At 43.3% G+C, this 26,169-nt stretch overlaps 1 long non-coding RNA gene across 1 annotated transcript in view; it reads right to left on the bottom strand.

Annotated features, from left to right (window-relative positions):
- Window positions 1-277: 277 nt before the first annotated feature.
- LOC135976910 (uncharacterized) overlaps window positions 278-26,169 on the bottom strand; it is a 137,873-nt gene continuing 111,981 nt past the window's right edge. The window contains exons 3-5 of the long non-coding RNA XR_010594170.1: window positions 4,758-4,925; window positions 3,367-3,466; window positions 278-1,338 (exon numbers count right to left, since the gene is read on the bottom strand). This is a non-coding gene — a long non-coding RNA (uncharacterized LOC135976910). The remainder of the gene's footprint in view (window positions 1,339-3,366; window positions 3,467-4,757; window positions 4,926-26,169) is intronic.

The following is a 26,169-nucleotide window of genomic DNA, read 5'->3' on the forward strand; positions in this document are numbered from 1 at the left end:
TCTGAGACAGTCAAACCTTTTATACAGTAAGCCAACTTGATAAAATCAACATGTCTAACTCTTTGGAGTTGCCCCTGAAGAATGTGTGACAGAGGTTGGATGCATGAGACACTTTAGTCATTTACAGGGAATTTTTGTTAGGAGTTTTTGAAAAAAAATAATTAACAGATAATATGCACTCCACATTTATTTTCCAACACAGTTTTCTAATAAATAATAGGACAGTATGGGGGCAAGAGGTGAGGGGAGATTAAAATAAAAAAGATGTATTGTTTAGTTTTTCTTCCCAAAACAGGAAAATTCTGTGAAATTTCTTTTAGCAAAAATGTTTTCATTTCTTTTGAAATATTTTGTGGAATGTACTTAACACGTTTCAACTAACACTAGCCTAACTGGTCTTGCTCAACGTATCACATAAGACCAGTGGTTCCCAAACTTGTTCCGCTGCTCGTGCAGGGAAAGCCCCTGGCGGGCTGGGCCAGTTTGTTTATCTGCCGCATCCGCAGGTTCGGCTGATAGTGGCTCTCAGTGGCCGCGGTTCGCTGCTCCAGGCCAATGGGAGCTGCTTTCCCTGCACAAGCGGCGGAACAAGTTTGGGAACCACTGACATAGAGGTAATGTCAAAACCCAATAATAATACCCAACTGTCCATGCAGTTCAGTGCCATATCCTTTGGGAAATGTTGCCTCAGTGTAATAAATCCTACTTTCTTTACCCATGTGAAGCATCCCTTGCAGTATCTGGCCCATAACTTCAGCAGGAAATGATTGCACCAAGCAGTGGTACAGCCGCAGTAGGGTCTGAAGTTCTTTGTTCCCTTTGCTTGGGGGTCATTAGACAACACAACCTGACCCAGGAATAATCACATAGTGTTCCCAGAGCTGTGCACCTTCTTAATTACACTGTCAGTATAATGATGCAGGGGCAGCATAAAACAAAACAAAAATAATAAAATGAAATATTTTCAAAGTGGAACAATAAAATAATAGAGAAGAGGAAGCAGTTTCCATTCAGCATTCTGAGAATGTGATACAAACAAGAAAAACAAATAGAAACCTAAAGAATATACAGTAACCTTTCTAGTCCTTGTAGCTTCTATGCACCCCGCATCAGGTTTTATCTTACCCATCCCTTCTCCTGCTCATATTACAGATTGGTTTTTGGTTTTCTTAAAAAAGTGCTTGTAGCATATTTATTGGTAAGACCTGGACATTAATTTTTCTTTACAACAGTTTCTATTTCTCCTCTGAGTCCTCTATTGCTTTGCCAACATTCCCGCTTTTGTACATTCGTTCCATCTTTTATTCTCCACTCTTCCTCCCTCATTTTGGTCTTGCTCTGGTTTGAATTCAAAAGATAAATAAAAATAGATTATATTATATGTTGCCGCAAAAACACCCTCCATACCCGCTGTACTCTGAAGGGATGCCCTGGTCCTATTCAAAGCTCAGAGGTTAATTTTCTTCTTAGATCTACATTGTACATTACTTCTTGGTCGCCCGGCTATCCCTATATATACAGAATATACCTCTCTCACTGATATCAAGGGGACCCCCATGCATGCTGTGAAAGGAGAAGAGACATCAATATCTTCTGTGGGGACCTAAGAAAACAACATAGCTCTTTGGCAGAAATTAAGGATGCTGTGGAGAGCCGAGTGTCGTTAACTCCCATTGACTAAGGGCTTGTCTACACAGTGGGGTAATGCATTCAACCGGGGTGTGACTTCTATAGCACACTAATGTTAAACTACGTTACGACATACTATGTTTAAGCTCACAAAGGAACCTTTATTGCGCACCAGTAACGGCTACATGGCCCAATTAATGCGCATTACGTTAACACTTTACAAATCACATCCTGAGCCTATTTCCCCAACGCACAGACAAGCCCTAAGTGGGAGTTTAGGGCACTCAGCACTTCACTGTTTTGTAAAATGAGGCCTTGTGTAAACTATTCTTCCTAATTAGCTCCATGATACAGGGAGTCAAATGGCACAACTTGATGATGAATGCAATGAGAGCAGAATTAGGCCCCTTTGTTTTATTTATAGTCACACTATTATACTTCTGGAGCCAGCCGAGGAGATAGACAGATGCAGAGGGAGCTGATGGACACACAACTCTCTGCTTTGGTAGCTTTATTGTTCTGGCTGAAACTAACACAAAAGTGAGGCTTTTCATTGGGAAAGGGGGAGAGCACAGAGCACCCCTGAAAATTTAAAGGGACAGGACATCATACACACACACACACACTTGTTAGCAAGTTGTAAAATATCCACAACTTTGCTGCTGGATTTATTCCTCTACATTTCAGAATGCAATACCATTTTCCAGGCAACTGCATCTGCCAATGCTATTAAGATCGGATTGTTGATTATAGGCTTTTTAGGGTTGCCAGAGAGGTTATTCTTGAATAACACCTGTCCTTCAGCCACTTTCATTCCTTCTCTTCCACAATTCCTCTATTTCCACCTTGACTTGACAAGCAAATCAGCAAAATGTTTGTATTAAAAGGAAAAATAGCTCAAACTACAACCAGTCCTCGAACAAGCAGGCTGCTTTCTCTGAGGCCATTTTTCAGTACCTGTTTTACAGTATCTCCCAGCTGTTTTACAGCATCTCCTGTTTTACAGTATCTACCCATGTGATTTTGGGAAAATCACTTAATCTTTCCCCCTCTCCTGTAACACAGGTGACATTGCTACTTCCCTACTTCTTAGGGGTATTGTTAAACTTAATTCATTGGTATTTATGAGGTGCTCACATACCATTGTGATTAGAGCCATAGAAAAGCAGTTAATTAAATAAGTGACTCTCAGCTGAGACTTCTCTCCTCAGCTGCTGCTGTCATTCTGCTTACTAGTAAAAAGGCTAGTAGCACAGAAGCTTCTCTGGTTACTCTTGCTTGACTCTTTCCCACTCCTCACTTCATCAGCCAGAAGAAGGGTAAGGGCTCCACCAAGTTCGGGAGCGGGGGAGGAGAAAGGGTGCACTCTTTGTACTTACAGCTCATTTTAGTACCCTTGTACCTATTCTTGGCACAATCTGAAAATTTAACTCCTCAATTCTTTGCCCCCAAGATTTCCTTGTCTTCCTGCCAGCCTTTTGGCAGTCCCTTTACAATCAGGTAGTCTGCAGCTATCATACATATAACCCCTGACCCCCTGTGTAAGAACCATACTGAAATATCGCATACGCGCCATTCTTAAAACTGTCTGTGAGGCCTGCTTAGACAGGTTGTAAGCATAATCCCCATCTGTGGCATGCTTGCCAAGGTAGTCAAACAGCAGCAGATTTCCTCATCTCCAGGTTAAAAACTCTGGGAAGTGAAGCCAATGAGGAAATCTCTTCCCTGGAGACCTACCTGGGTCGTAAGAAATGTGGATCCAAAAATCCAGCTTTGGTCATTCCTGGTGCACATGTACTTTTCCCCAAATGCCTCCTTGTATGGCCTTCTTGTCTGTCTGGTACCAGAAGACAGAACTATAGTTACAACATGGAGATGATTCTTGGAAAGCCAATTTGCTGGGTGTAGAATCATAGAATAACAGGGTTGGAAGGGACCTCAGGAGGTCATCTAGTCCAACCCCCTGCTCAAAGCAGGACCAATTCCCAACTAAATCATCCCAGCCAGGGCTTTGTCAAGCCTGACCTTAAAAACCTCTAAGGAAGGAGATTCCACCACCTCCCTAGGTAACCCATTCCAGTGCTTCACCACCCTCCTAGTGAAAAAGTTTTTCCTAATATCCAACCTAAACCTCCCCAACTGCAACTTGAGACCATTACTCCTTGTTCTGTCATCAGGTACCACTGAGAACAGTCTAGATCCATCCTCTTTGGAACCCCCTTTCAGTTGAAAGCAGCTATCAAATCCCCCCTCATTCTTCTCTTCTGCAGACTAAACAATCCCAGTTCCCTCAGCCTCTCCTCATAAGTCATGGGCTCCAGCCCCCTAATCGTTTTTGTTGCCCTCCGCTGGACTCTTTCCAATTTTTCCACATCCTTCTTGTAGTGTGGGGCCCAAAACTGGACACAGTACTCCAGATGAGGCCTCACCAATGTCGAATAGAGGGGAATGATCACGTCCCTCGATCTGCTGGCAATGCCCCTACTTATACAGCCCAAAATGCCGTTAGCCTTCTTGGCAACAAGGGCACACTGTTGACTCATATCCAGCTTCTCGTCCACTGTAACCCCTAGGTCCTTTTTTGCAGAACTGCTTCCTAGCCATTCGGTCCCTAGTCTGTAACAGTGCATGGGATTCTTCCGTCCTAAGTGCAGGACTCTGCACTTGTCCTTGTTGAACCTCATCAAGTTTCTTTTGGCCCAATCCTCTAATTTGTCTAGATCCCTCTGTATCCTATCCCTACCCTCCAGTGTATCTATCACTCCTCCCAGTTTAGTGTCATCTGCAAACTTGCTGAGAGTGCAGTCCACGCCATCCTCCAGATGTAAAGGAGAAGTCTCTCAAGGATTTACAGATGAGTGGGAAGGAAAAAAAACCTACAAATTTGTGACTAGAGTCATAAGGGGCAACAATGTATTGAAATGTGCAAATTGCTTTCCAGGTTTCCGAACCTCCACTGGAAAGAATTCCCTTGTAGAGGAAGAAGGTGCGTTATTTGGTTATGGGCTGCTCCTGCTTTAATCAATGGCAAAGTTTCCAATAACTTCAACTATTTACAATTGGATTCTATAACAAAGTTGCATTGTGCAGACTCCTGCATTGTATTCCCAAGTTTACCACTGACTCACCTGGCCAAGACACAGCTACAGATAATTGAGATTTTTTTGACAAAATGGGGTTTCATCTGACAAAGCCGATTCAGGAAAGCATGGGGAGTCGTGGAGGGGCTGGGGCAGCCCGTTGCTCCATTTCATTTGGGGGGGGGGAGCAAATCAAACCTCAATGACTTAATTTTTCTGAAATGAAAAAATTCATAGTTTACTTTCAAAAGGAATTTTTTTAATTTTCAATTCTGAATCCAAATGAAAACGTTTAAAATATTGGAATTTCCTGTGGAACACAAATTTCAGGTTTTCTCCAGCTCTAGTCACAACTCACATGCCTTATTTTCCCCAGCTATACATTAGGTATAATAACTAATTGGGGGGGGAGGGGAGTCTAAATTGTAGAGCACTTTAGGATTCTCTGGTAAAAGGGATTTATAAAATGTATTTTTGTATGTATGGTAAGATACTCCAGGAACTGCATAGGCTATATGCAAGTAAACAAACGATACTGACAGACACTTCAATTATTTTTAGAGGGGAAAATGCTGCCTCTATCTCACCATCCAGAAGCCTTACCGAGCAGCCAGCAAATTTTCCACTATGAACAACAAGGAGCCATGTTAAGAAAACCTCCTATTTCCGACACAGTAAATGCATTTAAAAACGTGTAAGGAACTGACCCAATAGATTGGCCACCTTTCATTTGTACAATACATTCTGAGTTGCTGTATATTCCTTTCTCCATTCTCTGTTACAGATGCTCCCAGGGGGATGATGGATATGGGAAAGACAAGAATTGGAAGCACAAGTGTATCCATTCTATTTAGCATGCACTGTAAATCTTAGCACTTTTTCCTAAGTAGCAGGCTCTGACGTCAGCAGGCTGCTGAGGATACCAATGAGAACCGGTGAATATCTGCAGCTAAATCAAGCTACACACAGGGAAAGCAGTGGCAGTAAACACAGCAAAAGAACAATAGTAATCAAATGAGGTGGAACCAGTATATGGGGGAAGGGGGCAAATTTGGGAAGGGAGGAACCAGGTTATATGGGAGTGGGATTTATCGCTCCCTCACCAAATCTAAAAAATTATTATCTAGGAGCAAATGCTCTGTCAGTAAATACTATGTCAAGGGATTGAACTTCTGATATAAAATACCATACATACCTAATTAATAAAGGAACAGAGCTTTAACATTTACTAATAGAGATGCGCATAGATATGGACATTGTTGGGCATTGGTTTAAACCCTTCTTGTTATGGCTGGACACTACCAGCGTCTTTCATTCAGGATGAATATAAAGAAGTGACTGAAATAAAAGCAGCCTCCAACCCCAAAACACATGCATATGTCTCCGCCCAAAACAAAGGCAAATGCAAGGCTGCCTAGAAATTTTAACAACCTGGGCAGAAAGATTCTTTGGGTATTTTTTGATGTATGAACTTTTGTGTGCAGGTGCATAGCAGGAGACAGAACACAGAGACGGACAGACAGCCTGCACCTCTAGAGACGAGCAGCCTGGAGAAGCACAGTATATGACCTTGAGGGATGCTTAGAGATGGGGAGTCTGGTGCTGGCAGAAGAGGCCTAGGATTGTAAGCAAAGAAATTATCTGTTCTTTTATTCCTCCTGTGTTCGAGGAAACAGGACTTTTTACATTCTGTGTAAATAAACAAGATTGCATCGAAGAAAATACCTGACTCCATCATCAGAGATAGAGCAAGTAAAAAGGGGAAGATTGTTAGGTGACAGATTAGTCAAATAATTTTCCTCTGCATGATACACAGCAAGGAGCCTAAGAATGAGGTTACAACCTATAGCCTGGCTCTACAATGCAATTCTAAATTAGATCTCGGGCAAAATATCTCTGTGTGCCGAGCAGGGCAGCTGGTAGAACCCTGCCAGCAACAATGTGGCTATAACATGGGTTTAGCTAGTACAATTATGTTCCCAGTGAGGGTAAGGGCTTAAGGTCTCTGTAATTCTTTGATTGGGTTTTTGGTGGCTTAACAGATTTCATTGTTTCAGACACAAATTGCAATAAGCATCTTACTGGTTTATTTCCTGGTGTTCTCTAATTAACTCACTGAGACTTAATGAGGCTTTTCCTTAAAAAAAAAAAATAAAAAAATCTTGGAACGTATTAAAATGCTGATTATTTCTTCAGCTTTTCTCTTCCAAGGTACCGAGCAGCCCTGATGTTCACAGAAGGCTGCGGTTGTCAAGAGAATTCCACTGGCATAAAGATAACTCAGACCTTGTGTACATGCAACGTTGAACATTTGAGCCCTGAACTTTATATCGCTTCCCTTTTAATTCAGTCCCTCTGACAACACTTCCTCAGCACAGGCAAAATTGGAGTCTTTATGAAACTATCATAAACTTAATTTGTGTTACTTGTGAACAGGTTTCCCCTGGGCTTGATTATGAAGAACTGAAATCATCTAGGTTTCGTTACATGTATTTAAATTCTTTAAATCTGTAGCCAACCCCTCTCTCATGATCAGTTCACTGTGAACAAGGGGTTCATCTCAGTTCATTTCCTCTCCCCTCCTGACTCCACTTGCACAGGGGCTTAGGGAAAGGGTTATGAAGAAGCTGCCGGGGAAACAAAACAGGGAGAATATGTTTGGGAAGGTTGGGCTTCAGATTCAGGGGTCATAGCACAAGCTCCCCACAAGCAGGACTGCAACCCCTCAAATACTTTTCTGTCAGAATGTTTTTGTTTTTAAAATATTAGAGCCCAATTTACAAACTTTAAATCACCCTCATCTCCATCGGTCAAGGGTATTTGCATTCAGGATTAGCACAGTAATGGCTTAATCAATTCATTGTGTGTCTAACTCTGTTTCAATTTCAAACACCAACATGCGAGGCTATTGAGATTCAAGGTTCTGGGTCAGAGCCATCTCCAGGTACTATCAACCTAATTACTGAAAGATAACATGTGCTCTAATAACTTCATAATAAGAGTGTGGCAGTATGCCATCTGCTCAGGAGTAAGGAAGGAAAAGCTAAGGGAAAACATAACAGGAATTAAGAGTATTCGCCGGACAGAAAAGAGGAAGATGCAGAAAGCAGCAGCCAGTTTCAATGTGGCAAATGTAGGGCTTCTGCTGCTTGCCTCCTCCAGATTTTAATAGCCAGTCCCAGAAAGACATGGCAGGGTCAAGAGAAACCACTAGCAGCCAAAAAAAAAAATGGACACAGTGGTTATCTTGATGGATGTTTGTGCTTATGAAAAGTGGATGCCAACAGATCTGAATCCAAATGGCCATCACCACCACAAAAAGGCTGCAGCAGGAGACAATGCTTCTGCTGCCCAGTGGCTGCAGGAATGGAACTGTTTCACAATTGCACAGTGGCTTGCAGAAAAGGAATTTTTCCTCTTCCAGCTCCTGCAGAACTCAAATTCGTAGGATGTGCATTCAGGATATGTGCTGGAAAGAGGGTTTGTCCAAAACTTCTACCCTAAGGATGAGGAATAAGCTGGCACACGTGAGGAAATTCAAACATTAAGGTTTCTCCACAACAACCTAAGGCCTGGTCTACACCACGAGTTTAGGTCGACTTTAGCAGCGTTAAATCGAATTAAGCCTGGACACGTCCACACGACGAAGCCCTTTCTTTTGACGTAAAGGGCCCTTTAAACCGGTTTCTTTACTCCACCTCCGACGAGGGGATTAGCGCTAAAATCGGCATTTGCGGGTCGGATTTGGGGTAGTGTGGACGGAATTCGACGTTATTGGCCTCCGGGAGCTATCCCACAGTGCTTCATTGTGACCGCTCTGGACAGCACTCTCAACTCAGATGCACTGACCAGGTAGACAGGAAAAGCCCCGCGAACTTTTGAATTTCATTTTCTGTTTGCCCAGCGTGGAGAGCACAGGTGACCACGCAGAGCTCATCAGCACAGTTAACCATGATGGAGTCCCAGGATCGCAAAAGAGCTCCACCATGGACCGAATGGGAGGTACGGGATCTACTCACCATATGGGAAGACGAATCAGTGCTAGCTGAACTCCATAGCAGTAAATGAAATGGCAAAATATTAGAAAAAGTCTCAAAGGCTATGAAGGACAGAGGCCATAACAGGGACGCACAGCAGTGCCACGTGAAAATTAAGGCGCTAAGGCAAGCCTACCACAAAGCCAGAGAGGCAAACAGAAGATCTGGGGCAGAGCCGCAAACATGCCGCTTCTACACGGAGCTGCATGCCATTCTAGGGGGTGCAGCCACCACTACCCCAACCGTGTGCTTTGACTCCGTCAATGGAGAAACACGCAACAGGGAAGCGGGTTCGGGGTACGCGGAAGATGATGATGATGAAGACAATGAAGATAGCTCACAGCAAGGAAGCGGAGAAACCGGTTTCCCCAACAGCCAGGGTATATTTATCACCCTGGACCTGGAACCAGTAACCCCCCCGAACTCACCCAAGGCATGCTACCAGACCCTGAGGGCACACAAGAGACCTCTGGTGAGTGTACCTTTGTAAATATTACACATGGTTTAAAAGCAAGCGTGTTTAATGATTAATGATTAATTTGCCCTGGCAATCGTGGCCAGTACAGCTACTGGAAAAGTCTGTTAACGTGTATGGGGATGGAGCGGAAATCCTCCAGGGACATCTCCAGAAAGCTCTCCTTCATGTACTCTCAAAGCCTTTGCAAAAGGTTTCTGGGGAGGGCTGCCTTATCCTGTCCGCCATGGTAGGACACTTTACCACGCCAGGCCAGTCGCACGTAGTCTGGAATCATTGCATAACAAAGCATGGCAGCGTATGGTCCTGGTGTTTGCTGGCATGCAGACAACATCCATTCCTTATCTCTCTTTGTTATCCTCAGGAGAGTGATATCATTCACGGTCACCTGGTTGAAATGGGGTGATTTTATTAAGGGGACATTCAGAGGTGCCCATTCCTGCTCAGCTGAACAGAAATGTTCCCCGCTGTTAGCCACGTGATGGGGGGGAGGGGTGAAGTGATCATCCCAGAGAATTGGGGATGTGTGGGGGGGCGGGGTAGTTGGGTTTGTGCTGCATGTTAACCCGGAAACCCCAGCCCCTCCTTTTACATTGCAAACCCATTTTAAATGGCCAACCCAATGGGTCCTTGGTATGGGAAATGAAGGCGCTGCTGTTTGAAACCATTCCCACGTGTTATGAAGGTTAAAAAAGCCAAAAGACTGTGGCTTACCATGGCTGCCTGCAAGCAGAATTCTGTTGTCTGGCACTGCATGAGTGATCTCTCACACCAAACCGGCAGGCCCTCAATATAAGAGGAAAAATGTGACCTTGTAACGAAAGCACATGTGCTGTGTAATTTAACAGCAAAATTTAACGTGAAAGAGTGTAACCATTGTTCTCTAAAATGTGTCTTTTTTAACCACCTCTCCCTTCTCCTCCACCAGCTGCAAATGTTTCTCCTTCGCAGAGGCTAGCGAAGATTAGAAGGAGAAAACGGCGGACTTGGGATGATATGTTCACGGAGCTCTAGATGTCCTTCCACGCTGAAAGAGCACAGCAGAATGCGTGGAGGCAGTCAATGTCAGAGTGCAAAAAGCACAATATGAATGAGAGGAGGGGTGGTGGGATGAATCGCGGGCTGAACAGAGCAAGTGGCGGGCTGAAGATGATAGGTGGCATCAGCTTGCAGACAGAAGGCAAGAGTCGATGCTCCGGCTGCTGGAGCATCAAACTGATATGCTCCAGCGTATGGTTGAGCTGCAGGAAAGGCAGCAGGAGCAGAGACCGCCGCTACAGCCCCTGTGTAACCAACAGCCCTCCTCCCAAGTTCCATTGCCTCCTCGCCCAGATGCCCAAGAACACGGTGGGGGGGCCTCCGGTCACCCAGTCACTCCACTCCAGATGATTGTCCGAGCATCGGAAGGCTGGCCTTCAATAAGTGTTAAAGTTTTGAAGTTTTAAACTGCAGTGTGTCCTTTTCCTTCCCTCCTCCCCCACCCATCCCGGGCTACCTTGGCAATTATCCAAGGTAGTCTATTAATAAAGAATGCATGAATGAGAAGTAATAATGACTTTATTGCCTCTGCAAGCGGTGCTCGAAGGGGGGAGGGGAGGGTGGGGTGGTTGGTTTACAGGGAAGTAGAGTGAACCGGGTCGGGGGGGGGGGGGTGGAGGGTTCATCAAGGAGAAACAAACAGAAGTTTCACACCGTAGACTGGCTAGTCACAAAACTGGTTTTCAAAGCTTCTCTGATGCGCACCGCGCACTGCTGTACTCTTCTAACTGCCCTGGTGTCTGGCTGCGCGTAATCAGCAGCCAGGCGATTTGCCTCAACCTCCCACCCCACCATAAATGTCTCCCCCTTGCTCTCAGATATTGTGGAGTGCACAGCGAGCAGCAATAACAATGGGGATATTGGTTTCGCTGAGGTCTGAGCGAGTCAGTAAGCTGCACCAGTGCGCTTTTAAACATCCAAATGCACATTCCACCACCATTCGGCACTTGCTCAGCCTATAGTTGAGCAGGTCCTGACTACTGTCCAGGCTGCCTGTGTACGGCTTCATGAGCCATGGCATTAAGGGGTAGGCTAAGTCCCAAAGATAACGATAGGCATTTCAACATCCCCAACAGTTATTTTCTGGTCCAGGAAGAAAGTCCCTTCCTCCAGCTTTTGAAACAGACCAGAGTGCCCGAAGACGCGAGCATCATGTACCTTTCCCGGCCATCCCACATTGATGTTGGTGAAACGTCCCTTGTGATCCACCAGGGCTTGCAGCAGCATTGAAAAGTACCCCTTGCGGTTTATGTACTCGGTGGCTTGGTGCTCCGGTGCCAAGATAGGGATATGGGTTCTGTCTATCGCCCCACCACAGTTTGGGAATCCCATTGCAGCAAAGCCATCCACTATGGCCTGCACGTTTCCCAGAGTCACTACCCTTGATATCACCAGGTCTTTGATTGCCCTGGCAACTTGGATCACAGCAGCCCCCACAGTAGATTTGCCCACTCCAAATTGATTCCCGACTGACTGGTAGCTGTCTGGCGTTGCAAGCTTCCACAGGGCTATCGCCACTCGCTTCTCAACTGTGAGGGCTGCTCTCATCCTGGTATTCTGGCGCTTCAGGGCAGGGGAAAGCAAGTCACAATGTTCCTTGAAAGTGCCCTTACGCATGCAAAAGTTTCGCAGCCCCTGGGAATCGTCCCACACCTGCAACACGATGCGGTCCCACCAGTCTGTGCTTGTTTCCTGGGCCCAGAATCGGCATTCCATGCCATGAACCTGCCCCAGTAACACCATGATTTGCACATTGCTGGGGCCCTTACTTTGTGAGAGGTCTATGTCCATGTCAATTTCCCCATCACTCTCGTCACCGCGCTGCAATCGCCTCCTCGGCTGGTCCTGGTTTTGCTTTGGCATGTCCTGGCTCTGCATATATTCCAGGAGAATGCACGTGGTGTTCATAGTGCTCATAATTGCCGCGGTGATCTGAGCGCGCTCCATGATCCCAGTGCTATGGTGTCTGGTCTGAAAAAAGGTGCGCAACTGATGGAGGGAGGGAGGGGCGACTGACGACATGGCGTACAGGTACAGGGAATTAAAATCAACAAAGGTGGCTGTGCATCAGGGAGAAACACAAACAACTGTCACACAGAATGGCCCCCCCAAAGATTGAACTCAAAACCCTGGGTTTAGCAGGCCATTGATTTCACGGAGGGAGGGGGAAGCAAATGAATACAGTACAAATCTGGTCCATCTATTTTTTACATCTTAAGCTGGCAGCAGACGGTGCAGCATGACTGATAGCCCTTGGCATCTTCTGGGTGCTTGGCAGAAGATACTGTACTACGATTGATAGCCATCATCATCAAGACGGTTCAATAGGACTGCCGGGTCTCCAGGAGACAAAATGAAGAATCAGATGCCCAGAGTGGAAAGTTTGGTGCAGTAGTCCTTAGAGGAATCTGCTGAAGAACTTTCCCGGGTGCCTCTGATTGAACTCACTGAGGAGTACGATGACGATGGATACCAATCGTAATACATCATCCACTGCCAAAAGGCAAGGAGCTGCTGCTGTGTAGCAATGCAGCCCCACGTCTGCCAGCACCCAGATAGCCGATGACGGCTACCAGTCATACTGCACCATCTACTGCCAAAAGGCAATTAGCTGCTGCTGTGTAGCAATGCAGTCCCACGTCTGCCGGCACCCAGATGACATATGGTGACGGTGAGCTGAGCTGAACTGAGCGGGCTCCATGCTTGCCGTGGTATGTCGTCTGCACAGGTAACCCAGGTAAAAAGGCGCGAATCGATTGTCTGCTGTTGCTCTGATGGAGGGGGAGGGGCCTGACGACATGTACCCAGAACCCCTCGTAACACTGTTTTGCATGATCAGGCATTGGGATCTCAACCCAGAATTCCAATGGGTGGGGGAGACTGCGGGAACTGTGGGATAGCTACCCACAGTGCAACGCTCTGGAAGTCGACGCTAGCCTCGGTACTGTGGACACGGTCCGCTGACTTAATGCACTTAGAGCATTTTATGTGGGGACACACACAATCGACTGTATAAAACCGATTTCTATAAAACCAGTGTGATGGGTTGGATCACAGAAACCCCCCTGGGAGCTGCTACCCCGATGTGCAAAGACTACCCCTGCTTCTGTTTTCCCTGCCAGCTCAGGACTCCAGCACCCTGTCTTGCTGAGCCAGACACTCCTGTCCGGCTCCAGACACAGACCCAGGGTCTGAATCACTTGTCCCAAAGCTGCAAGTTTACCCGAAAACAGCTCACAGTAGTGCGCTTGTCTTTAGCACTCAGATGCCCAACTCCCAATGGGGTCTAAACCCAGATAAATCCGTTTTATCCTGCATAAAGCTTATGCAGGGCAAACTCATAAATTGTTCGCCCTCTATAACACTGATAGAGAGATATGCACAGTTGTTTGCTCCCCCAGGTATTAATACATACTCTGAGTAAATTACTAAATAAAAAGTGATTTTATTAAATACAGACAGTAGGATTTAAGTGGTTCAAAGTAGTAACAGACAGAACAAAGTAAGTCACCAAGCAAAATAAAATAAAATGCGCAAATCTATGCCTAATCAAACTAAATACAGATAATCTCACCCTCAGAGATGTTTCAGTAAGTTTTTCTCAGACTGGACACCTTCCAGGCCTGGGCACAATTCTTTCCCCTGGTACAGCTCTTGTTGCAGCTCAGGTGGTAGCTAGGGGATTCTTCATGATGGCTTCTCCCCTTCTCTGTTCTCTTCCCCCCCTTTATATATCTTTTGCATAAGGCGGGAACTCTTTGTCTCTCTGGGTTTCCACCCCCCCCTCACTGGAAAAGCACCAGGTTAAAGATGGATTCCAGTTCAGGTGACATGATCACATGTCACTGCAAGACTTCATTACTCACTTGCCAGCACACACATATACAGGAAGACTCACAGGTAAATACAGCCATCTGCAGACAATGGGAGTCATCAAGATTCCAAACCATCATTAATGGTCCACACTTTACACAATTACAATAGGCCCTCAGAGTTACATTTTATATTTCTAGTTTTAGATACAAGAGTGGTACATTTATACAAATCAGATGATCACGCTCAGTAGATTATAAGCTTTGTAATGATACCTTACAAGAGACCTTTTGCATGAGGCATATCCCAGTTACTTACATTCACTTATTACCGTATTTTCTCTAAAACTATCTCAGTTACATTATATTGACTTATTATCAAGTTTTTATAAAACCATATAGACTGCACATGGGGACACACACAATCGACTGTATAAAACCGATTTCTATAAAACCAGCTTCTATAAATTCGACCTAATTTCGTAGTGTAGACATACCCTAAGTCATATGGGACATTAAATATGTAGGTCTAGATTTAAAAAAAAAGAGAGAGAGACTTCCATGGGAACTGCTCCAAGTTCACAACTTTTTAAAAATCAGGTGACTTACCTAGGTACCTCATTATGGACTTAGAAACCTAATTTTAGAAACCCCAATTTGACAATCATGATCACTGTGTTTTAGGGTTTGTTTACACTTGGAGCTCCCATGCCAACGCTCATCAAGCTAGCACGCTAAAAATAGAATGTAGCTGCAGCAGCGGAAGCTGCAGGACGGGCTAGCTAGTCTGAGTATGTACTTAGGGGCACTGATGGGCATCCATGGTAGCTAGAGTTTATACTGCCTCAGCTACCTTCTATTTTTAGCATGCTAGCTCAATGAAGCTACTATAAGTATGTCTCCTCCAGCTGGGAAACACACCCCAAGCTCCAAGGGTAGACATACTCTTAGATTAATCTGTGCAGTTTAATGCATGTTGCCTACACATTTGCAATATGACACATGCCTTGTTTATTTTTCCTGATTTTATGTTTAAACTTTCAGCCCTCATCAGTTTAACTTAGTTTTTGCATTTATACTATAGCTTGATTATATTTAGGTTTACTGTGTTTTCCATTGTATGCTTTAACCTTCTTCTGGTAATTTACTAGTAAAGATAAGTATTTCAACATTCAGAGTGACCACAGTTGTGCACTGTGTGGATTTTTTGTGTGAATGGATCCAAGCAATATTCATTCTATCTAGCCTGAAGCGGAGAGGCAGCAAGAGAATTAATGTGTACATCGCTGTGTTGAACCTTACAAAAGCTGGCAATTCTGTTTGTAAGTATAATTCTTGAGTGCCCGGGGAGATGACTAAAGCAAACGGGCAGGTGCGAACTGGCAGAGACAGAGAGAACTTTAAGATGGTATGTGTAACAGAAACCGAACACATCTTCAGTTCTGCCCTGAAAGATTCCAAGGAGGAGCACTGACACAAGTCAGCTGGTATGACATGAATGGTGGCCATATTGAAGAGTAGGAACAATAGAAGGTGAGGAAAGTGTTAACTTGCGCAGTTTCCCCAGTCAGTTGTTTTGCCAACACAGTATCTTAGATGTCCACAGTGGAAATCTCTGGAATGGAACATGTACATTACAAGGCCATGAAAAAAAAACGTGTCAGGACAATAATTTAGAAATAGCACCCCCCCAGGAGCTCTGAAAGTCAGCGCCTCTGTTTGACATGATTTGTTCTTAGTAAATCCATGCTGGCTGCTAGTGATTACCCCTTCATCCTCCAGGTATTCACAATTTGAATGGTTTATACACTGCTGTAGTAGCTTCCCAGGTATCAATGTCAGGTTTACTGGTGTATAGTTCACCTGCTCCTCCTTTTCCCTCTTTTTAAAAATGGGCAGTACGTTAGCTCTTTTTCAGTCTTCCCGGACCTCTCCTGTCATCCATGAGTTTGAGAATATTATTGCCAGTGGCTCCGAGGTTTCTTCATCTAATTCCTCCAGTACCCTGGGGTGAAGAACATCGAGCCTGTTCACTTGAATTCATTCAAGTTAGTGAGAAGATCTCTGATGCGTTCTTTACTTATCCAGATCTGCATCTCTTCCCCTTTATTGTCTATGGTAACTTCTCTAGTTGTCCAGTCATGTTATTTTTTGTTAGAAGACTGAAGCAAAGTAGGCATTGAGCAGTTCTGCCTTCCTATCATCTTGCATTACCAGCTCACCTTCTCCATTGAGCAGTGGGCCCACACCATCCCTGATCTTTCCTTTTTAGCTGACATATTTGTAAAACCCTTTCTTGTTGTCTCTAACACTTCTTGCCAGCTGTAACTCATTCTTTGCCTTGACTTCCTGATTTTGTCCCTACATGCTTGCGCTATTCCCATGTATACTTCCTTGGTCATGTGCCCCTCCTTCCATTTCCTGTGTGTATACCTTTTGGTTTTTAGATAGCTAAAAAGCTCCTTGTGTAGCCACATTGGCCTCCAGTGCTCTTCTATCTTTTCTCTGCATAGAAATAGCTTGATGTTGAACCTCTAATATTCCATCTTTTAGGTACTGCCATCCCCCTTTGACTCCTTTTATTCCTAATGTTTTTTTTCCATGGACTTTGCCTACTATTTCTCTGAGTTGGTTGAAATCTGCCTTTCTGAATTCCAGTTGTGACATTCCCCAGGGTACAATCTGGACTACTGAACAGCTGTGTCCCCTCAACTCTCCAACCTGGGGTGCCTTTTATCCTGCTTCCCTGTGAGATCAACCACTCCTGATCTGCTCACACTTACAGCTTCCAGCATGTAAATCGCTCCCAGCTATACGGTATGAGTGCTATAGCCAGCCACTCTTGAACACTGCATGGCCACATCAGCAAACTACAAGTCCCAGACTTTCCCTCAGAAATGTGTATCATGTACTGCCCAGCAACCTCCTGGACAATACAAGCTAATATAGTCTGTCATTTCATTAATAGAAAATGATATGCACTAATCTTATTAATCCAAATGAAGTTTCCCAAACACTTAAATCCAAACACACTGGTTTCGATAAAACAACAAAAACAAATTTATTAACTACAGAAAGTGACTACAAGTAATAAGGCATATAAGTTAGAATGTGTTACAAGGAAATAAAATGTAAACCATAATGAACAGCTAACTTAACAAGCTAAATGAATACAAAGCAAAGGTCTCTCTCACCAAAAGTTCCAGCTGTTTTACTGGCTGACCATCTTTCAGTCAGGATCCCCCCTCAAGTACAATGCTGTTTCCCTTGTTCTTCAGGTGTGGATGATTCCATGGGTAGAGAGCAAGGGAGAAATGATTTGAGACATCTGTCCTCTCCTCTTATAGCCCTTTCTCTTGCACAAGAAACATCTCCAGCTGATGTTCAAGAGATAAAGTCTGTGTGGCCAGGAACCTTAAGCTGCTTCTTTGTCAAAATGTAGATCTTTTGCCCACACCCTCCCTCTTGCTGAAGAGTGGCTACTTAATCAGGTGATGGTCCAGTTGATCTCATTGACACCTGGCTGAGGCATTGGCTAGCCTTTTGTCTCTGGGCAACTTGTTTGTGACTACCTCCCAAAACATGCTGGAACATGTTCTTGGTAATATTATACTGTGGAATCTTATATCTTTACATACAGTGTTGCCACACATATTTTACCAGGACAATAATGATCAGCAAATCGTGAGATTTCAAATGATACCATGCACAGTATGCTTTGTACTAAAATTTAATGTAGTCTTGTAAAAGGGGTTGAACAAGGAGTACAGACTGTCACACCGGTGTCCTTGTTTTGCTGTTCTCATGTCCTCCTTTCCTTAGGATCTTGAATTCTATCAGATCATGATCACTTCCACCCATGTTCCCGACCACCTTCACATTCATAACTAATTCAACCCTGTTGATCAACACCAGATCCAAAATGGATGATCCCCTAGTTGTGTCCTCAACTTTCTGAATCAAAAAGTTCTCCCCTACACATGCTAAGAACTTGCAGTACATATTATGTTTTGCTGTAATAGTTTTTCAGCCGATAACAGGGAAGTTAAAATCCTGTTAGTACTAGCTCATGTGTGTTAGCTAATCATGTTACCTGCTTGCAGAATGCCTCATCAACTTCTTCTTCTTGATTTGGTGATCTATGATAAACCCCCACCACAACATTGCTACTATTCTTTTCCCTTTTTATCCTCTCTAGAGACTGCTACTCAGTTCCTCTTGGACCAAGGAACAATGTATGTACATTCTTGACATAGAGTGCAACACCTCCTCCCTTACCCCCATACCTATCCTTCCAGAATAAGCTATATCTTTTAATGCTGGTACTCCAATCATGGAGTTACTTATGAATGTATGCTGAACAAATGCTTAGCACTTAAGTTGAAGTGAATTCAGTGTATTTGAAGTAGTAACAATCTGTGAAATGTTATTCATTTTAGTTGGATTATTGGATTATTATTTATTTGGATTAGAATTATTAAAAGACAACCAATTCTTTGTGTCTTATGGTTGGCAATCTCACCCATTATACTTTGCATCACAGTTTCTATAGGGTGGACTTGGTTTAGTTTTTTATAATGTGCCTGTTTAATATATAGTGATTGCTACAGTTTTTGTGGGAGCATTTATATCACCCAGAAATGAGGTAAAGTTAGGCAAAATATAATGAGAATAGTGTTTGCAATACATGTTGCATTTCTCTTGGCAAACCAATGTAACGACTTGTGTAATTCCCCTCTGAGGAGCATTAAGCTATTGACCAACACAGTTTAAGATGGCTGACTAGTCCATCTCTGTTGTCCACAGTAGTGGTCTCTAAGACCAACTGGGGTCAGGAATACAGCTGGCTCAAAACACTGACCATGTCAAGTAATGCATGTCTCTAGGAATAGAAACTCCAAAACTCCTTTCTGTTTCTCATAGATTTAGTTTGTTTGTCCAACACTTTTAAATATGTCAGAGGAACAAATGAAATGAAGGGACAAATAATGGCTCCAACCCTATGGGCATGGAGAATCCTGGATTGAATGGTGCAGTAGACAGGATTTTGGGGGTCTACCTAGCGATCTTTACCCTACACACTGTAGAGCTGGACTTCATATGGGCTCCATGTTCCTTAGTCCATTGGTTTGGGTGGGTGGGGGGATCCACCACTACACAATCATTTTTAACATGGAAGAGCATGATGCTAGAGCTATTTTAGTCATGGAGTTGGGCGGGTGCAGGGTGGAGTTTTTTGAGACTTTTCTCATATGCTATTTGAAGGACACACTCATTTACTTTATCACTCCTCTCCCATACTTTATGTTAAAAAACTGTCTCATCTTTAAATATCCGTGTACACCATATTTGAGATGTAGGTTTTCAGTTGAATAATACAGATATAATATAGTTATTTCACATTTAATTCCATCCTACTTTACATTTGTACATATGCAGTTAAACATAATTTGGGTAGACTAAAAACAACAACTGCATGTTGTCTTAGATTGATACACCTCAGCCAGGACCTTCTTCAGGATCACATCAAGGCTAAGATTTTATCATGGTTATTTTTAGTAAAAGTCAGGAACAGGTCATGGGCAACAAACAAAAATTCACGGAGCCGTGACCTGTCCGTGACTGTTACTAAAAGTAAACGTACAAGCATCCTGGCAGGAACGCACGGCCCCAGCTGCGGCCCCGGGTCGGGAACGCATGGCCCCAGCTGTGGTCCCCGCCGCAGGGCAGGGGCGCACCATCCTGCTGCAGCCCCCACTGCAGGGCTATGTGGGGAGCATAGCCCCACCCCCAGCCATGGCTCCAGCCCCAGCGACGGCTCCAGCTGCGGACAGCTGAAGAAGTCATGGAGGTCTGGTAAAATCATGGAATGCGTGACTGCCGTGACCTCCCTGACTAAATCGTAGCCTTACATACATTCAATACACAAGAAAGCACATGATTTCCTGGTACTCTTTGAAAACTTGATACATGATTACAATTACATCCTCATTGAGGCAGGCATGTTTATACAGGTTTTGGATGCACATAAACATCATATTTATGGGCTTGGAAGGTTTAGATTTTTATTGGTACTTGTTGGTAAGCATCAATTTTACCGTACACACAAAACCCAATGAAAACATATATCCATCTATAATAAGCAAAATTTACAAAATTACAGAAGCTGGGACTTTAAGAAAATTATCGAATACTGTGAGACTCACAATAAAATTGCAAGAGTTGGCAATATGGCTGTCATCATTTCAGGGTGAGCTGCATTTTAGACCCCTTTTAGTCCCCTTTTAATGTACCCCTTTGGAGATAGGCTTCACTACCTTCACCCCTCTCTGGGTAGAACCACATGGTCCTATCATTCTTAGGATTACTGCAGCCCAGAGATGCTGTTTACCAAACGTGTTAACGCAACAGGCCCATTCGGTTTGGCACCTATGAGGCCTTTCTGGGAGCCTGCGACAATGGCTGATTGAAGTGATTCAAAAACAGCTTCTTCAGAAGAAAGCCTTATTTATTCTTCCAGAGGTACATAGCGTGTAGAGCAAAGAGTGAAAACAATATTCCCCCTTACCTGCACCTTAATCTTTCCTTACTGGCTTTTTGACAGTTGCCCTCAGCCCAGTTAACCCCCATCTCTGGCCAGGAGATAAAGACTGCCTTCTGCAGCACACTCTCTGTGGCTTTCTCCCCCCGTGGGTGTGTCTGTCATGGGGCTGAGAACTCACTTCCTCTCCCCTCTCCTGCCTAGGGTAGCATCTTTAAGGGTTTAGTATACTTTTTGATCCAAGGTTCAACCTGGGAAGAGTCAACTTTGCCAACCTAGTGGGTGCCAAGCCAGGGTTTATATCCATTTAATAGCTTCCCTGTTGTTTCCCCAAAGAACCTTGGTATTTCCCATGATAGCACTTCTCTCGCTCATTGTTTCAGTTCTTGTTTGCTCCCCGCAACTGCCTCTTTTTGTTTAACTCTGTGCATTCAGGCAGAGTAATACATAGATAAATCCAGATGCATATAAAATTAGCACTCCGTCACTCTCCACAATGGCTGATTAGAGATGGGCCTGAACTCAACTATACCACAATTGTGATCTGTGGTTTTGGCTGAGGCCCATCTCTAGAGCTGATGCACTGGCTCCTCGTTTATATCAAGCAGTGGAGATTGGGCATCTGGATCAGGTCGGAAATAATTTGTTCATGTTTTGGAAAGCGATATAATATCTCAGCATCACTTGGCTGCCAGTGAAGAATGCTACAGCTTTTCAGCATGCCAGTTAGACCCGATTGATTCCTGCCTTGCCATTAAAATGCTTAGGAGGGTGTGTTCTGTCCTTGCAAGATGAAATATGTTTCTTTGCACGGGCCCTATTTAGGAGACTGGCTGTTCTATGGATCGGCATTCAGTGATCACTTAGAGAGAGCAATCAAAATAGACATTTCCTAAATCAATACAGTTAGCAGATTTTCAATGATTACTAACTAAAGAAAACTGGCATAAAGGACACACTGCATGAGGGGAAAACAGGTCTCACAAGCAATAAACTCCAGCTTAGTACTTAAAATGTGATATATTAGGCATAGAAACAGTCAAAAACATTAAGTGTTGAGCACATCCCTACTGCTACTGAGTTCACTGGACAAACTCTGCTCTCAGTTACACTGATAGCTGGAATAATTCCACTGACTTCACAGAGAATAGAGTTATTCTGTACTCGCACCAGTTAAAGTGAGGGTGGAATAGGGTCCATGGATAGAAAGATCATTCCCTTCAATAACACAGGGTCAGATCCTTTATATGGAATGTCTCAAGCACAAGATTTGGACCAAAACTGACAAAAAAGATTATGAAATTCTGTTGCATAGATGCTACACAGGATAAGCAAAGGGTCAGTTTCATCCACAGTGGAATTCCTTTGACTTCAACGGAGTTGTACCTGCAGAAACTAAAACTGAATTTGGTCCAGACATTATTCATACAAGACTAGGCTGTGTGTCTTTTCTTGATAAATATCCAGCACCATAGTGCTCTTAAAAAAAAGTCTCAGTAATTGCAACATGACAAGAACCCCACCACACTAACTGGAACACAGCAGATAAAACGGAAATTTACAGCTTTACTAGACACGGATACCTAGGAGAAGAGCTCCCTGTCTAAAAAGTTTGGGTTTTTTTAGTCATAAATAGCTGGAGCCTTGATCTACTAAAAAAAAATGAAATTTGAATCTTAGATCTCCTCTTCGAATTATATTTGTCAATTAAAAAGCCTACCACCATATTTAAAAATCCCACACTCCTACATATAAGTTGAGTGACTTCAATGGGGGCATGATGAGCAAACTAGTATTATATTAAATTTTTAAATATTTACAACTACTACATTAAATAAGGGTTGTAATGCAAAGCACAGGGGATCAGAAATTCAGGTAACAGTTTATATTCAAGTAACATGCTCACTAATCATGTTATTAAAGGCTTTATAAATCCTTTCAAAACAAAATTGTAAGATACTGGTATAAATTATTTCCATATACTTATGATGCACTCGAATGTACTACACAGCACTTACCAACAGAACTATGCAACGTTATGCTTAATGCTGTCTAGCTATTTCAATTCCAATTGGGTAAGTAGTTCCATATGAAGAGACCCACACTACATGCACACTGCCCCACTGATTACTTTCCAAGTTACCTATATGGAATTTACTTAAATTACTAACAAATTTCATGTGCTGGAGCTCCTCTCATACATATCATTCTGGCATAAAAAAACCTGGGCTTTTATCATTACGAAGAAGTAATTTATAGAAATTCTATGCAGTTTGTCATCACATTAATACCTATATCTATGTCAGCATGTAAGGGGGGATTTTTTGCACTAATGCACAAGACAAACTATCAAAAGTACTTTCACTGAGAGTTTGCAGATACCTCTAGGGCAGGGGCAAACTACGGCCCATCAGGCCATTTAATCCAGCCCTCAGCTCCCATCGGGGAGCAGGGTCAGAGGTTTGCCCCACTCCGGTGCGCCAGCCGGGAAGTGGGGTTGGGGCTTGCCTTACTCCACCCAGCACCCAGGAAGCAGCTGGCATGACCCCCCCCTCCAGCTCCTATGTAGTATGCGGCGGTGTGGCCAAGCAGCTCTGTGTGCTGCCCCGTTCTTGGCTGCGGTTCCTGGCCAATGGGAGCTGCAGGGGTGGCGCCTGTAGATGGGGCAGCACACAGAGCCACCTGGCCGCGCCTCAGAGCTGGAGAGGGGACATGCTTCCAGGAGCTGCTTGCGGTAAGCACCGCCTGGAGACTGCACTCCTGAGTCCCAATCCCCTGCCACATCTCCCTCCCACCCTCCAAACCCCTCGATCCGAGCCCAGAGCCCCCTCTTGTTACTAATCAGCTAACCTGTAGTTTTGAATTTCTTTATTTAAACCACAGTCACAAATCCCTTTTTTACTTTCTTTTAATTTTTGCAATACTATCCTTTGCCTAGGATTCTGAGGAACTGTCAGTCTAGCCATAACATGCATTTCTCTATAATAAGAATATGGTCAAAGTTGGTGATCATATCAACTTGCTGCTCCAACATGTTGAAGGAGCTAGTTAAGGACACTATTGCTACTACTTAAATGTGCATATGTTACTAATTATTTATAAAGCATCATCTACTGAAGCATCTCCAAGTGCCCATCGCATTATTAAAATACACACATTGTTAGCAGAAATGCAATGTGGCCGAGTAGTAACGAGGGATTGAATGCTGGAGCTAGAGAATAACTCAAAAATCTGTAGCCCATCCCCCAAACATAACGTAATCCGATACATCAATTAACATTAGCTTTGAAGTTAAAAATTTGGAAAACGCATCTAATAGCTTTAATCTTTGCATGGACTGGTAGAGCTGAGTAGACGTGTTCCTTTCTCCTGAAGCCGTTTTGCCCATCCCAACGTCCATGAGTACTTTAGCTAATGTAAGGACAGGTGTGCTTATCTTCTCTCCTGTTCACTAAGCTCCTGGAGTGCAGTCTTGCTGTGAATATTTCAAATAGGCTTGCTGCTCCCATTATGTCAAATATCTGCACATTCTTCTTCTTTATCTTCCAGCAGACAAGAGAATGCATCTGCATACTAGAGCGCCTTTTTTCCAAGCAAGCATTCATAGCTGAACGATGTCAGATGCTCCATTCTAACAAGCTAGCAGCTTTTGTGGCTGCTTGATATTATCAGTCTATGCTAACATAATAGTCTACAGTCAAACGTGTTTGTATACTTGATTCATTCTATAAACACTGGCAGAAATAGTTTATGTATATTATCTCGCCAATAGATTTTATGGTGGTAGTCAAATTCATCTTTCAGACTTTGTGGTAGACTGGCTTGTATTTTTGGCATTAGCAGCTATAGTTCATGCTTTCTAACTTTACTGTAATTGTTAGCTACTTGTGGTTGAACCACCAAATGAGCATAGAGTAAAAGATTCTATTCACAAGCAGAGCACGTTTATAGTGGATAGTCAATATCTAAAACTGCTATTATATGTACTATAGTGCTGCTGAACGTTTTATTAATAGTGAGGCAACACAGTGTATTTAACATTTTGGGTGTGGGGAACCACAACTAGATGGTTTAGGAAATGAGTAATAGGATATAGATCCTTTCACTTCTAGGTGCGTAAGTATCATGGTGAAAGGTGTGATTTTAAAATAGATTACATTAGTCAAGTCAATACCGTACAAGACAGTAGTGACCAAAAATAGTTCTTATTTGACATATGGCTGTTCATTGGGCTGTGTGAAGTGATTTGATAGTCTCAGTCCAGCTCTCAGTTGACAGATCTCCACATCACAAAATACCCACACCATAATTTGCATTAAGTGGCCTTCATAGAGAGGACAAGGGTTGAACAAATGTATGCTATGCTGTATATCTTATGCCCAGAGGTGATTCCTCTTGGTCATGGTTGAAGCATCTCATGGGGAAGTAAAGACAGGGTTGTTTATCTTCCCCTCACTTATCAGTCCTCACTGATCTCTCAGAGTGCTGCCTGACTGAGAATATTAGTGGAGATGGCAACACTTTCAAAACAATAACCAGAATCAGGTGAACTCACTTGGCTCTTGGCTCTTTTACAAACCTTAATCTCAGGCCAAGCTTGCTGATAAGCATATATGTTTTCAATTGAAAACTTGGGCTGCTTTTTAAGGCAACCTCTGAAAATTTAAGCATTTGGGTGGAAACTCTGCAAGTAGGATAAAATATTCAAACACATCAATGCAAACTGAAACCACTTGACTTTCATACATGTTCTCTAACAACTAAAATTGAAATGTTTGCCTCTCTACCTTGCTTTGTACCCTGGAAATTTTTTTTTTGCAAATGCAACACTAAATCTTGCCTGAGAGCAAATGGGCTTTTCAGTTCAAAATTTTTCACATCTTATCTATAGATATGAGGTATTTTTCAGACACCCTATCACATTGGATTCCAAAACTTTTGGATTCTTTGTCTACTCATCATATCATCTATATTTATCTGTCTAATAAATTTCAACCATAATTAGAATGCATGAGAGTAGGGTGAGAGAAATTTAAAGGTTATTGTTTTTTCCAGTGACAAGTACTGACTACTTCAGATCTGTTTTTACTCCATACAGAAATATTAACACTTTCCCAAGTTTCTGTACCAAATAATTCAGGTTATAGATAACATATCCACTGCACATCTAGTAGATAAATACAACGGGAGAGGTACAAAATTGTTTTTCAGGTTAGTTTTAGCCTATTATTGCTCCTTATATGTATTTTCCTCATTTCCTCCCTCCCTCTTTCTCCCTCCCTGCAACAGTCTAAACACAAAATCCCAAAGGCCACGTAAACCTCCTATTCAACTTCCCAGCAATCAGTCTGAAACACTCAAGATCCTACCACAGGATACAAAGAGATAACAGGTAGTTAGTGATAGTGTTACAAGGTTAGGACAAGAAAGCAATTGGAAAGCAAGCGAGGTGCACAGGATCTCGAGCAAAGTGCAAAAGGGAAAAGCAGAAATACAATCTGCATGGTGAGACAGATGGGAAGAGATAAACAATACATCTAAGGCATCATGAAACCCG

This window comes from Chrysemys picta, chromosome 1 (assembly GCF_011386835.1).
Source record: "Chrysemys picta bellii isolate R12L10 chromosome 1, ASM1138683v2, whole genome shotgun sequence".
In the NCBI taxonomy this organism is placed as follows: domain Eukaryota; kingdom Metazoa; phylum Chordata; order Testudines; family Emydidae; genus Chrysemys; species Chrysemys picta.